Raw genomic sequence first — 12620 nt, 5'->3', positions numbered from 1 at the left:
ATACTCTATCTTCATATATGTTTTAAACTGGAAGGTACACAAAAGGACAACAACACCAACAACCCAGAATAAACCCTAAATGTTATTTACACTCACTTTTTTCATCTTTGTTTACCAATCCTAAATAGCATTGTTAACTCGCCGGATGACCCCATTCCAATTGACAGAATCCTAAATATCTTCAGCAAAAAAAAGAGCATGTCAAAAATATACGCAATCTTAAACCAGTCCGACACCTCGGTGTCATTACCGATATCAAAATGGGAATCAGATCTCTCAATAACAACTAACTGTGACTTCTGGAATCGAATCTGTATATACAACTTCAATAAAAGCATTAGCAAAAACTTACAACTTATCCAGTATAAAACCATCCATAGGACACACTACACTGTGGCAAAACTACACAAAATGGGATGATCAGAAACAGACAAATGCACCAACTGTATTCAAGATACAACAGACACATATCTCCATGCATTTTGGACCTGCACACCGGTCCGCCAATTCTGGCAACAAGTCATCGACAGATTGTCAACCATGCTCAACTGCAACATCCAGCTGTGCCCAACAACTTGCATCCTTGGCGACATATCGGAAATAACACAACATAATAAACATTCCACCATTCTCTTAACGGCCCTAATCATAGCAAAGAAGACTATCCTCTTAAATTGGAAATCAAAGAGAAATCTAAACATTAAGATTTGGGAGAATCTACTAATGGACCAAATATCAATAGAGAAATGTTGTGCGACAGTTAATAATACACTGGACTCATTTGAAAGCAGCTGGCTACCAATCATCACCAAATTAACAGCTTTAACTAACTGATCTCCAAACAACCACAAAACAAAACAAAACAAAATAGTAGACTGCCAAATATTTCCATGACTTGAGTTTTCCCATATACTTCTCTCCAACCTATTGACTTACACCCACATTCACAAACACATGGACACCCTCTTACCAGGGTTCATCATATACACACAATCACAAACCACACACATACACGTTTATATGATCACACCCGCATACATATACAGAAGCTTTAAAGGGGCCTTGCGGTAACTCTCGGATGGCCCTTGGGATTCGACCTGGCACGGGTGGTCGGCCCCGCGCCCCGGGGTGGTTGGGGCGTTGGGTTTGGTGGGGCCCTTCGCGGTGTGGGTGGCTGGGGCCTGTGGTTGGGCTCGGGGCCTTTTGACGGGGGGCTGGCGGTGCCTGCCGGGTGCCTGCGCGGCCTCTGGTTCTACTGGTGGGGGAGGTGGGGGGGTCGTGGGGTTTGGTCCTGGGTTCCCCCTCTGGACGCTTCTGCGCTCTGTCCCTGTGGCTGCCTGGGGCGGGGCCTGGGGGGCCTCCTGGGTCCTGGGGGTTCGGTACCGGGGGCGGGTTGGGTGGGCGGTGTCCTGGACTGGGGTTGGCCGGCCGGCGTGGTGGTGGTGGGGGGGTGGTGGTGGGGGCAGGGGAAGGGTCCATTCATTGGCCTGCCTTTCCCTTCTGGTCTCCCCGGTTGGTTTTGGCCCTCCTCTGTCCTGCTGCGCCTACTCTGCTCGTGCGGCCTGCGGCGGGGTTGGATTGGGGCATCACGTGGTGCCGGGTTCCCCTCCCGGGCTGTGGGCTCCCTGCCTCCCTGTGGGATACTGGGGGGGATCTCGGGTCGGGTGCCACGCCCTGCCGGGCGGCTGTGGGCCTTGTCTATCACGGGGTGGGGCTTGGGGGGTCGGGGACTGCTGGAGAGCGACCGCCCTAGGGCCCCCTGGAGTGGGCTTGCTGCAGACGGGCCCTGCCTCTTTTAACGCACTTCACTAGAACAGTGGAAAAAAAAAAAAAAAAAAAAGACAATAGGGTTGGGGGTGCGGGTTTTATACAGGGGGGAGGGGCAGATGATGGGGCATTGGTGCACCAAGGCTCTCCCCCCGCCTCCCTTCCACCCCCTTATTTTAATGCACCTCACTAGATACTGATATAGGTAAAGACATGGGGTGGGGGGTGTCGGTTGGGTGGACCGGTTTTATACTGGGGGGGGGGGCAGATTGTGGTGCAGTAGTGCGCTACAGCTCTCCCCCCTCTCTCCCGCCCCCCCATCCGCCCCCCCCCCCCCTATTTTAATGCACCTCAGTAGATACTGATATAGGTAAAGATATAGGGTCGGGGGGGCGGGTTTTTATACGGGGGGGGGGGGGGGGGGGCGGCGGATTGTGATGCAGTAGTGCACTACGGCTCTCCCCCCTCTCTCCCGCCTCCCTTCCTGCCCCCCCTATTTTAATCCACCTCCCTAGCAAACATACATACAACAAAAAAACAAACAAAACAAAATTCAAATCATATCACACACACACAGTTCAGGTTTGGCGGGGCCTAAGTGTTTGGCTCGGCCCTACTCGTTGGGGGTCCATCGGGGCTGGGTGGGTGGCTGGTGTCCCTGTCACCCTCCGTCCCCCTGCTGCCCCCTCCCCTGTGGGGGCCTGGTCCGCGGCTGCCCTCGGGGCCGGGTTTCCCGGGGTTCCCTCGCGGTCCTCTTGGGGGGGTGGGGTGGTGCGCAGCTGGGGGGGTGTTACTACGGCAGCCATTGAGGTGTCCCTCCATGCCATCGCGGCCTGGTCCATCAGTCGCAGGGCGTGGCTGGGGGGCGTGGCTGGGGGGAGTGGTCAGGCCGTCTGGGGGGGGGCGGGGGGGATTGGCCCGGCCGCCTCCGCCCTCCCCCCGCTTTAGTTGAACAATGAAATGTGGTTTTTTTCACCTCTAATATTTTGTGCTGTCTGAATATTTTATATTTATATATATTTACATTCTACTGACAGAATATTCCTTTTGATTAAATCATTGAAACATATTTTCATCACTGGTGAGGTTCACTTTTAATTTAAAGTTTAAATATTCAGCAGAAAAGAGAAAAATCAGCTGACTCTGAGATTCATGAAATGTTTCTAAGTTGTCCCTGGAGGGACTGAACTAAAGGTAAACACAGCTTTCACCTTCAGTCTGAGTTCTTTCACCTGTATGTGTTGAGTTGTTCCTTTATATCAGTGGATGTAAAGGCGGGTACACACTACAGGATAATGGGGCTGATTTTTGTCCCGATCTCCTCCTTACGATCAAAGCCAGCAAAGGCCCGATTGTCTGATGTTTGCAAACGACATGGTGTGTGATGTTCCTGTGGTGTGGGGTGTGTTAAGAGTGATTTTGTCCGGTCGGAGCCGCTCAGAAGGCCTCAGAAGGAGAGATCGTAAATAATGAACATGTTTAATATTTGTGATTAGAAATCCTGTAGTGTGTGTGATGCTCCGAGAGGAGCCGAGCACACACAGTGTGTAATGTCATGTGTATTGGAGCAAAAGCCAATCAAGACGTGAGCTGACTCAGATGACAGACGTAAGAGGAAGTGAAAACAAACAAAAACATGGCGCCAGTAAAAAAAAAGTCTCTTGGACCTCCAAAATGGAAGACCAACTGGTTGATTTGTGGCAACAGCATGAATGTTTATATAACGTTTTGTCCAAAACCCACCACAACATCGTCATCATGTTCGTCTGACATGTTTGTTGACACCGAAGTCACGTTTTACTACGCGAGATTTGGAATATTGAGCATGAAGAACCTGATACTCTGCTGAAGAACCGGTTAGAGAGAGAAGAGAGATATCTTGTGCGATCTGTCTCTTGTTATCATCAAGTGTGTGGTCTCTAAATGTGTGAAGCTTTGAAGAATCCTGTAATGTGTGCCAGCCTTTAGAGAAACCTGCAGACTGGATCTCTGTTCTCAGCTGTTTGCAGGACACACATGTCCTGATTCTGCAAAGACTAAACTCACCTCCATGTATTTGTTAACACCTGCTGATATTAAAGCACATTTTTAATCACATGTTCAATTCTCTTGAAGTAGTTTACTGCAGTTATCAGCTCGTATTACAGTGAATAGAAATGTACTCCATCCTGTTCAGATTGAAACCTGCACACTGCTGCCCCCTGGTGTCTGCTCCACACACTGCTCCAAACTCTTCAGTTCACTCATGCTCAACAGTGTGTGTGTGTGTGTGTGTGTGTGTGTGTGTGTGTATTGTGTTTTTAAATCTTTTAATAAAGTATATGTATTGTGTTTATATTCTTTCTATTTCACTCCTCGTCTTTGTCCTTTGTTTCTGTTTTTCTTAAGTCAAGTCAACTTTATTTATAGCAGATTTTAAAACAAACAATGTTCCCCAAAGTGCTTTACATGGTAAAAACAAACAAACAAACAAAACAACAATAAACAACAGCATATTGATAAGTCAGGTCAGGTCCTTTTATTTCTGTCTTCGCCCCAAAAAGCCTCAATGACCTGAGAGAAACACCTCTCTAAGAGCCCTTTGAAGAAGAGAGAGGATGAGAAGCTGGATCACCAGGACAAAAACCAGATCAGTTTAGAGCGCCCTGAAATAAAGGACTACACCACTAAAGGAAAGTAGAGAAGAGGAGAGGAGTTCAAAGTCTGGATCAACTCTCTCAGCCTGATGTCTGTGAGGAAGTTCATCCTGACGTCTGGAAACAACCCTGCAGCAGGCGGACATCTGTTTCACTCTGAGGACAGAAACCTGGAGAGCTGTTTCCATAAAGACCAGCAGCCTGTTGCACCAGCTGTGACAAAGCTGATTAAATATTTGATGAAGTTTAAGACAAGCTTTTATCTTTTAATGACAGCTTGTTGGACACGACTTACAACAGACACATTCAAATAGAATATGTAGATTTTAGTGATGATGGTGACACAGGTCTGTTAATGTTGTTATTCAATGAATGAAATGTGTAAAAGGCATTCAAATATAATCTGACTTCAGTTCTCCCTCTCACCAACTGTGTCACCAATTTCCCCCTGCCTCTAAAATGTACGTACGCCTGGGTCACAGTTTGCTTACCGGTAGTCACATTTTCACGTCAAGTTTTTTTTATAAATCACAAACTTGGTGTAAAAACTGGCGTACGCTAATTTCAGGCCCGTTTTGTGCGTAAGCAACGTTTATAAATGAGACCCCAGGACTGGACACCAGGTGAAGGAGGTCAGACAGGTCTGAAGGAGGGAGATCACTCATTCATTCACAAAAACTATTTGATCGTCAAGGAGCGAGTGAAAGAAAGCTGAACTGAAGCAACAAGGTCACATCCTCTTCTTCAGTTACAGGCTTGTCTCTAGACGTCAGGATTAACCTTCTTACAGACTTCAGAAAGTCTGACTGAGTTGAGACCTTTAAATTCAAACTTTGAACTCATCTAGAGGTTTGTGTCTTTATTTCAGAGCTCTGTGGTCTGATCTGGTCTTTGATGATCCAGCTTCTCACCTTCTCTCTTTTTCCACATCAAAGGAGTTCAAAGACGTTTTCTTTCCAGTGAACTGAGACTTCCTGGGACATCACACACACACACACACACACACACACACACACACACACACACACACACACACACACACACACACACACACACACACACTGTTGAGCATGAGTGACAGGGACATGAGGAAGCATGAACAGTGGAAGTAGAAGCAGTTGTAGTGAACTGAAGAGTTTGGAGCAGTGTGTGGAGCAGACACCAGGGGGCAGCAGTGTGCAGGTTTCAATCTGAACAGGATGGAGTACATTTCTATCAAGCGGCAACCTCCGGTCTCAAACTATGAAGCCCATTAGGAAGTGTTATAAACTGCAATACATCGAGAATCCGCTTGAGGCTGGCTGCAGAAACACCGGAAACCACATAGACATGAATGGGAAAAAGACGATCTTTGCAGCATTAATAAACATGTTTACAGCCTGGTTCAAAAAACGGCTTGGCCCTATGTAGCTAATTTCTCTATCGTCACACACTGTACGGGGGGTGAATTATCTAACGTGACGGTTCAGAAGATATTAAGATTACCAGTTTTGCCCAAATAAGGACATGACTGACGTGACTTCCGGTCGGGAACACATAGCTGTTGGCTAAGAGGCTCACACTACCTCACACTCTGCCTGGTTGAGTTCCGCATTTCCAATATGGCTGCCGCCGTCAATTGGCTTCAAAACAGCTCTCAGGAACAGATGGGTGACGTCACGGATACTACGTCCATATTTTATACAGTCTATGGCTGACACAGACAACTCAGATTTCTCATCTCAGTGTTAGATCACTCTGGGCCCGATCTACTAAAGGTTTGCGTGTATAAAAAACGTGCAAACTTGATAGCGCACGCAAAGCTGACGTACTAACCGGGAGCACCGGGGATTGCGTCTTTCAAATGAGCAAAATAGCTCTCGCAATCCATTTAGCGTGTTTGCCTTCATGAATATGCAGAATACATGTAGATTATTAGAACGCACAAAATACTGGGAGGAGGAGATGCAAATGTGATCATTTAGCACACGCAATGTGATTTATCAAACCTGAAGCAGATAGGGCGCGCTGTATTTGCGTCTATATTTAGCACGTTTGAAAGGCAGGTGCAAACTGGCACAGCGTTACGCACACATGGCTGCGGTCACTGTAAAGCTCATCATAACATCGCTTTACAACATGCCCACAACAGCTGGGCTTACAAGCATTACTAAATGTTTTAGTCAAACAAACCAAGAGAACAAAATAATAATAATAAAACAACACAAATTCAAAGCAGTTCAGCACCACGGATAGCGACCGCATCATTCTGACACCCACTTTAACTTTTTCATATAATGAGAGCACAGTAGGTCACTGTATCAACAGATATACAGTTTAGTATAATTAGCACAGCGGCCCACATCTTCACATACAAACAAAAAATCAATATGAAGTACTCGGCCTACTCACCACTGTTTGGACGAGCCTTAAGCTCCGCGGATTTGTCCACGATGCACTGTATGTCCATTTTCTTTGATCTGTCATTCTCAATAAATAACATGACATGTCCACTCAGTCTATTCTGTCCCATCGTGCTCATCAAGGGGTTTTTAGTTAGTTTTAACTTGGAGAATGAGCGCTCACTGAGCTGCGCCAGGCAGCTCTGCGTAACTCCTCATCTCGTGCTTGCAGCAGTGTGTTGGAGTGAATTGACTCAAACATGTTCCCAGTTCCATTTAAGCTGGTGAATCTTTGGGACAGTTGCTGGATGATGATATCAGGCATTAAAAACGTTCACCTGAAAGTTGCTCCCTGGGACAGTGAGGCGACTGTCTTCATCCAAGTGACGCCTAACTTTTCTAGAGCAAGAGTGGCAGACTAAGCCTCATCAAATCGCTCTCTAAACTCCATCAAAACACTGATTGAGTTTTGCAGTAGAGTAGATGTGTTTATTTCATCGGCAGATCTTCTGTTTTTTCTCACATCATTCACCTTTTCACAGATGACCTCCAAAGTCACGTTTCTAACGCTGAGATGTCTCTGCTGGAGTTCACCGATGTGTTTATGTCCCTCCTCCACAAAGACCTCCAACTCCATGTCTTCAAACTTCATTTATCGCTTAAGACCGCTCTGCTCTCTCAAACTCTCCATGGTGACAGCCGATAGCACACGCAAAATCCTCATTAAAATAGGGCGGTCCACACCACTTTTGCACTTGTTATCATTTGCGCATGCAGTCTTAGTAGATCACCCGCAACACGCCCAGAAATAACACGTGCAAAATTATTATTTGCACACGCAAATTAGCGCTCCTTATTTGGAATCTTAGTAGATCAGGCCCTTTGTGTTTTCAAAAACAACAACCAACCACCAAAACACATGTTTCTGTTCAGGAATATCAGTCATTAACTGTAATTTATTGATCAAGAAATAATGAAGTGCTTTAGCTTTTGGCAGCAGAGTCCGCTCATTCCCCGTCAGCCTGTAGCAGTAAGAAGCCTCTTTCTGCCCTCAAGCGTGTGACGTCGTTGTCAGGAAAGCTTCTGTGTTTGTGAAGAGATAAGTTGTTGAAACAGAAATGATAGATCTTTGTTCCCTTGTATTTCACCAGGTTTCCCTGAAGCCATGAGTCTGTGTGTGCTGGACGAGAAGAGTTTCCGTCTGTGTTGCCGGCTCCTCCTGCGTCAGTCGGAGCAGCTGAACGACAGCTGGGGCTGGGAGAGCGTGCAGGTGAGGAGGTCTTGGATAAAACAGGGTCTGAAAGTCTGCTGTGGTCCTTCTATGTGGCTGATGGCAGATTCTGATGTGGGTTCAGGGTTCAGAGGAGGGCTACTTGAAGAAGACCGCTCTCAGGTCAGTCATCATGGACTTGAGCAGAGTGTGGGACCTGGACGGATTAAATTCAGACTCAGAAACACACAGGTCCTGTCAGGACCAGGAGCAGGACCAGGTGAGAGACTGAAGTGTAAACCACATTATTCCAAAAATGCTTTGACCAAATATCACCACATATTAAAAACACGTTACCTGTTACAGCTGCTTCACAAAGAGCCTCTCCTCCCTCACAGTCAGCTCCTGCTTCCACTGATGATGCTGAAGATGTTAAAGGTGACATGGAAGAAGATGAAGACGATGATGGGGTCTGTGCAGAGTCTGCAGGAAGTATCCAGGCGCTTCAATATGAGTATCACTTCCTGTTCTCCTGCAGCTGCTCCTGTGCTTTATTTCAGAGCCTGCACCGTAGGTGAGTGACATGTTAGGCACACACACACACACACACACACACACACACACACACACACACACACACACACACACACTGACTGAAGAGGGGAGCTGATGTTGAGACAGTCATAGCTCGGTTCTCAACTAACAGCTGTTTTCATTATTGATCCATCTGATGATTATTTGCAAATCGACTGATTCTGAAAATGTCAGAAAATTAAAAAACTACTCGTCAGGATTCCACAGAACACAAAGTGACATGTTGATAAGGCGTTTTATTTTCAACCAAATGAACAGTTCAAATGAAACTCTTCTTTTCATTTCATAAATTACAAAGAAAAGCAGCAAATCCTCAGATTAAAGGGATATTTCAGTGTTTTTGAAGTGGGGTTGAATGAGTTTTATGTCACTAGTAATTGTAGCAGCCACAACAGATGCCGCTCGGCTCGGCCCCTTTAATGAGAACCTACATGAGAAACAGCATGCAAGCTACAGAGTTCTGCAGACAACACAACTAATGGTCTCAAGCACATGAAGAAAGTGATTCATTCCACAAATGACAGGGGCTCAGCTGTTCATTCAAAACCACTCCAGGAGACGACCTCATGAAGCTGACTGAGAGAATACCAAGAGTGTGCAAAGCTGTCATCAAGGCCAATGGAGACTCCCCCAAAATGTAAGGTCATGTAAAAGATGTTTCTCTAAAGTCAGCACTTCAAGCACCAACTAAAGAAAATGTTCCTCAATGAAATGCAAAGAAGCTTCTAGCAGCCTGTTAACACACAGCTCAGTTTATGTCAATAGAACGTAGAATTATGTGAAGAAGATGCACTTTAACACTTTATCATCTAAGTGCTGCTGTGATTCAGTCAGTCACTGCTGGATGAAGCTCTCCTCTTCCTCTTCCTCCCAGGAACACAGTCCAGTCAGAGCCTCTCCACACACAGGCTGCTGCTGCTTCAACCTCTCTGGATTATCTCCTCTCTCACTGAGACCACTTCAATCTGAGGAGAGAAGAAGGCAGACAGCAGAGGTCATGAATCAGTGTTTACTCCACAGACTGTAGAAATAATGGAGGAAGCTAACGTGACGTCCCCCACTGTATCCTCCACTGTGAACATGGACTCTAAAATTCACCATGTGGTCTTGTTGGAGCCCAAAGTGAGCACATGTGGACAGAGGGTGGAGCTGGAGAGGAGTGAGGGCTTTCCAGAGGCTAACTTCTCCAAGCTAAAGTCAACACCTGGTGGTTCATTCAGACTCTACTCATGAGCTAGTTTCCCCTGGTGTTTCCACAGAGTGAGATGTTCTTCATGGTGGGAGCTGACCACAGCTGTTTCTTCATCAGACTAAAGAAGCTAAGAGAGCTCCTGGAACAGAGCCGACTCTCCTGAATCTCCAGAGAGTGAGCGGTTGGTAGACCACACATACTGGGTACCTTACATGAACTTGTCCTCTCATTACTGCGGTCCACCAGAATCTCTCAGGAGCAACGACAACAACAATCCTGACTCCTACACACCAGGTAAAAACATCCCTCCAATAATCCTGGAGTTTGACACAGTGAAGAAGCTGCAGCAGAGACTTCTTGGACGGACAGTTAGTGTCATAAACCTCACTGAATGTTGGATTATTTGTCAGATTTTAACATGAAAGAAACTGAAAACGGCACCGACAACACAAACACGTCTGAGAGGACAGAGAGGAAAAAGACTGTGTTGATATCAGACACACAGAAAGCAGCACTCACCTGTCACTCAAAGAGGCCACGCCCCTAATTCTGCACACCTGAAGGCTTATTCTAGTTGAAATAGGTGAGTTCTATAAAAACTGGACCCTGTATGAAGAGAAAAGAGCTCCAGAGACTAAAAGGATCTTTGGACCAGTCTGTCAACACCTTTATTTCTGCTCTAAATATGGACTTTTGAAGACGGGGACATTTTCATTTGGGATCTTTTAGTTTTTACTGCCTCTAGTGGACAGTTGAGGAACTGCAGCTTTGTGCTGGCATTCATGAGCTTACACACGTGTTTACGCTCAAATCTGAGTTTCCCGCGTCGTTCATGAATCCGGAGTGGAGTTTTAGTAGCATGAGCTTTTATGTGCAAATCTACACACAGATTTACTCACGTTTCATTAATGAGACCCAATGTGTGCAGACCAAGGGAGAGGTTCCGGTGTCTGGTGGTGAGGCTTTCAGCAGTGTGTCTGCCCCCTGGTGGCTGGCTGCAGTATAGGTCAAAAAATCCGTCTCCCCCATTCATTTGAATGGGGGAACAGTCAACTTTAAAAAATAAATACACGTCGTACGAATGTTTCTCACATCCGTATGCTGTGGTGATATGTAGTTAGTATTTGACTGTGTTGTGTCCAAGGCCTCTTTTCTCTGAAAACTTTCTTTTTCGTTAGTTATTAGAGTTTAAAAAAGGGGATTTTACTTCCTGTTTCCTTTGATTCACAGCCGCCGTGGAGTGAAACTTCAAAGGACACACAGCGTCTTGTGACGTCATGCTGTAGGGCGGAGCTTATTACAGTGGCTTTAGAGGCTCTGGCTGCACAATGGCTGCGCCCAGGAGAGGGATTTTTTGGCTTCAGAACCGTACAACGGGAAGAGGCGGAGCAACGCTGTCCATATTTATTTACAGTCTATGGTGCAGACTGGTGGAATTACCTCTGGCACGCTTTTACTTTCTAAAGGTGTGCCTCAAGGGTCAGTCTTAGGACCCCTTTTATTCATTATTTATATAAACATGAGACATCATAATGTTTTTAATGCAAATTTCCACTTTTATGCCGATGACACCGTAATGTATTGCTCTGCACCCACCCCGGATCAGGCTCTGACACAGTTACAAACTGCTTTTAATACAATTCAACATAATTTTTAGGATTTAAAACTTTTTTTAAATGCTGATATGACAAAAACTATGCTGTTCTCCAACAAAAAATCAAAGCCTGCAAACCTGCCATCAATATGCAACCGTGAGGGGCTGCAGATTGAACTTGTTTCCCACTATAGATACCTTGGCATTTTAATTGATGATACTTTAACCTTTACCCCTCACATCCAGCAGCTCGCTCAAAGGTTGAAATTAAAGCTGGGTTTTTATTTTAGAATCAGAACCTGCCTTTCTTTTGAAGCAAAGAAAAAACTGGTTGCTGCTACTTTTCTGTCTGCGCTGGACTACGCTGATGTTTTATACATGCTCACCTCTGCTCAAAGCTTGCACATACTTGATACTGTATACCATGGAGCTTTGAGGTTTATCACCAATTTGATGACTCATCACTGTGTGCTGAACTCAAGAGTAGGAAACACATTTCTTTCATTAACATTAGTGTTGGAGCTATTTCCATTATTTGATGTCATAAATATGAATTATTCTAATATATTCATAATTATTTTACTTTATGTCATTTATTTGTTTTTGTTTGTATTAAGGGCAATGTCATGTGCATTATTATTACTTTATTTTAGTAAGCATTTTGATAGTTTGATGGTTTTCACCTGGATGGGCAGGTAAGATATGAAAGGCGGACACAGGGAGAGGTGAATGTTGTTGTTTTTTTCACCAGAAGACGTTAGAGCACGAGGACGCTACAGACTGGTGAGAAAATATCTTGTTTAATATGACATCAGAGAATCTGCAGTTTTTCCTGGACATTTAGAATGTGTCTGATCCTGTACGATCCGCTCTCCCCCAGCGCTGTGGCCGGTTTGATTTTCAGTTTTGATTTTAGTATTGGTGGTCTAACTGCCACTGCAGTGAGATCTTAATGAAATACGTCCGGTGTGTCTGGAGATTAGTTTATGAATGAAGCCACAGCTCTGTGTGACGTGCGTAAATGCGCACCGTGCTTCTGTTGATGAGAGGACGCGCTCAGAGATTCTGCTGCACTGGGATCACTGCCGGTGTCCAATAAACTCAACCATAACACTATTAATCAGAATTTAACTAACCAGTCAACTCAGATCCGATGGTTTAGTTACTTTAGTGGCTAATATTACCGTTAGCATGCTAACACAGTAAAGTGATGAACGGTCTCAAGAAACTTTAGCATCTCTCTCAA

General features: G+C 45.4%; 1 long non-coding RNA gene across 1 annotated transcript; it reads right to left on the bottom strand.

Moving 5' to 3' along the window:
* Positions 1 to 8804: 8804 nt before the first annotated feature.
* Positions 8805 to 10746, bottom strand: LOC117826733. The gene is made up of 2 exons (XR_004634081.1): positions 10680 to 10746; positions 8805 to 9553 (listed from the first exon to the last, which is right to left on the bottom strand). It is a non-coding gene; the product is annotated as an uncharacterized LOC117826733 (long non-coding RNA).
* Between the last annotated feature and the right edge of the window lie 1874 nt (positions 10747 to 12620).

Source organism: Notolabrus celidotus, chromosome 15 (genome assembly GCF_009762535.1).
Source record: "Notolabrus celidotus isolate fNotCel1 chromosome 15, fNotCel1.pri, whole genome shotgun sequence".
NCBI classification, from domain to species: Eukaryota; Metazoa; Chordata; class Actinopteri; order Labriformes; family Labridae; genus Notolabrus; species Notolabrus celidotus.
The sequence above is the reverse complement of the archived record's forward strand: the minus strand, read 5'-3'. Positions and strand labels throughout refer to the sequence as shown.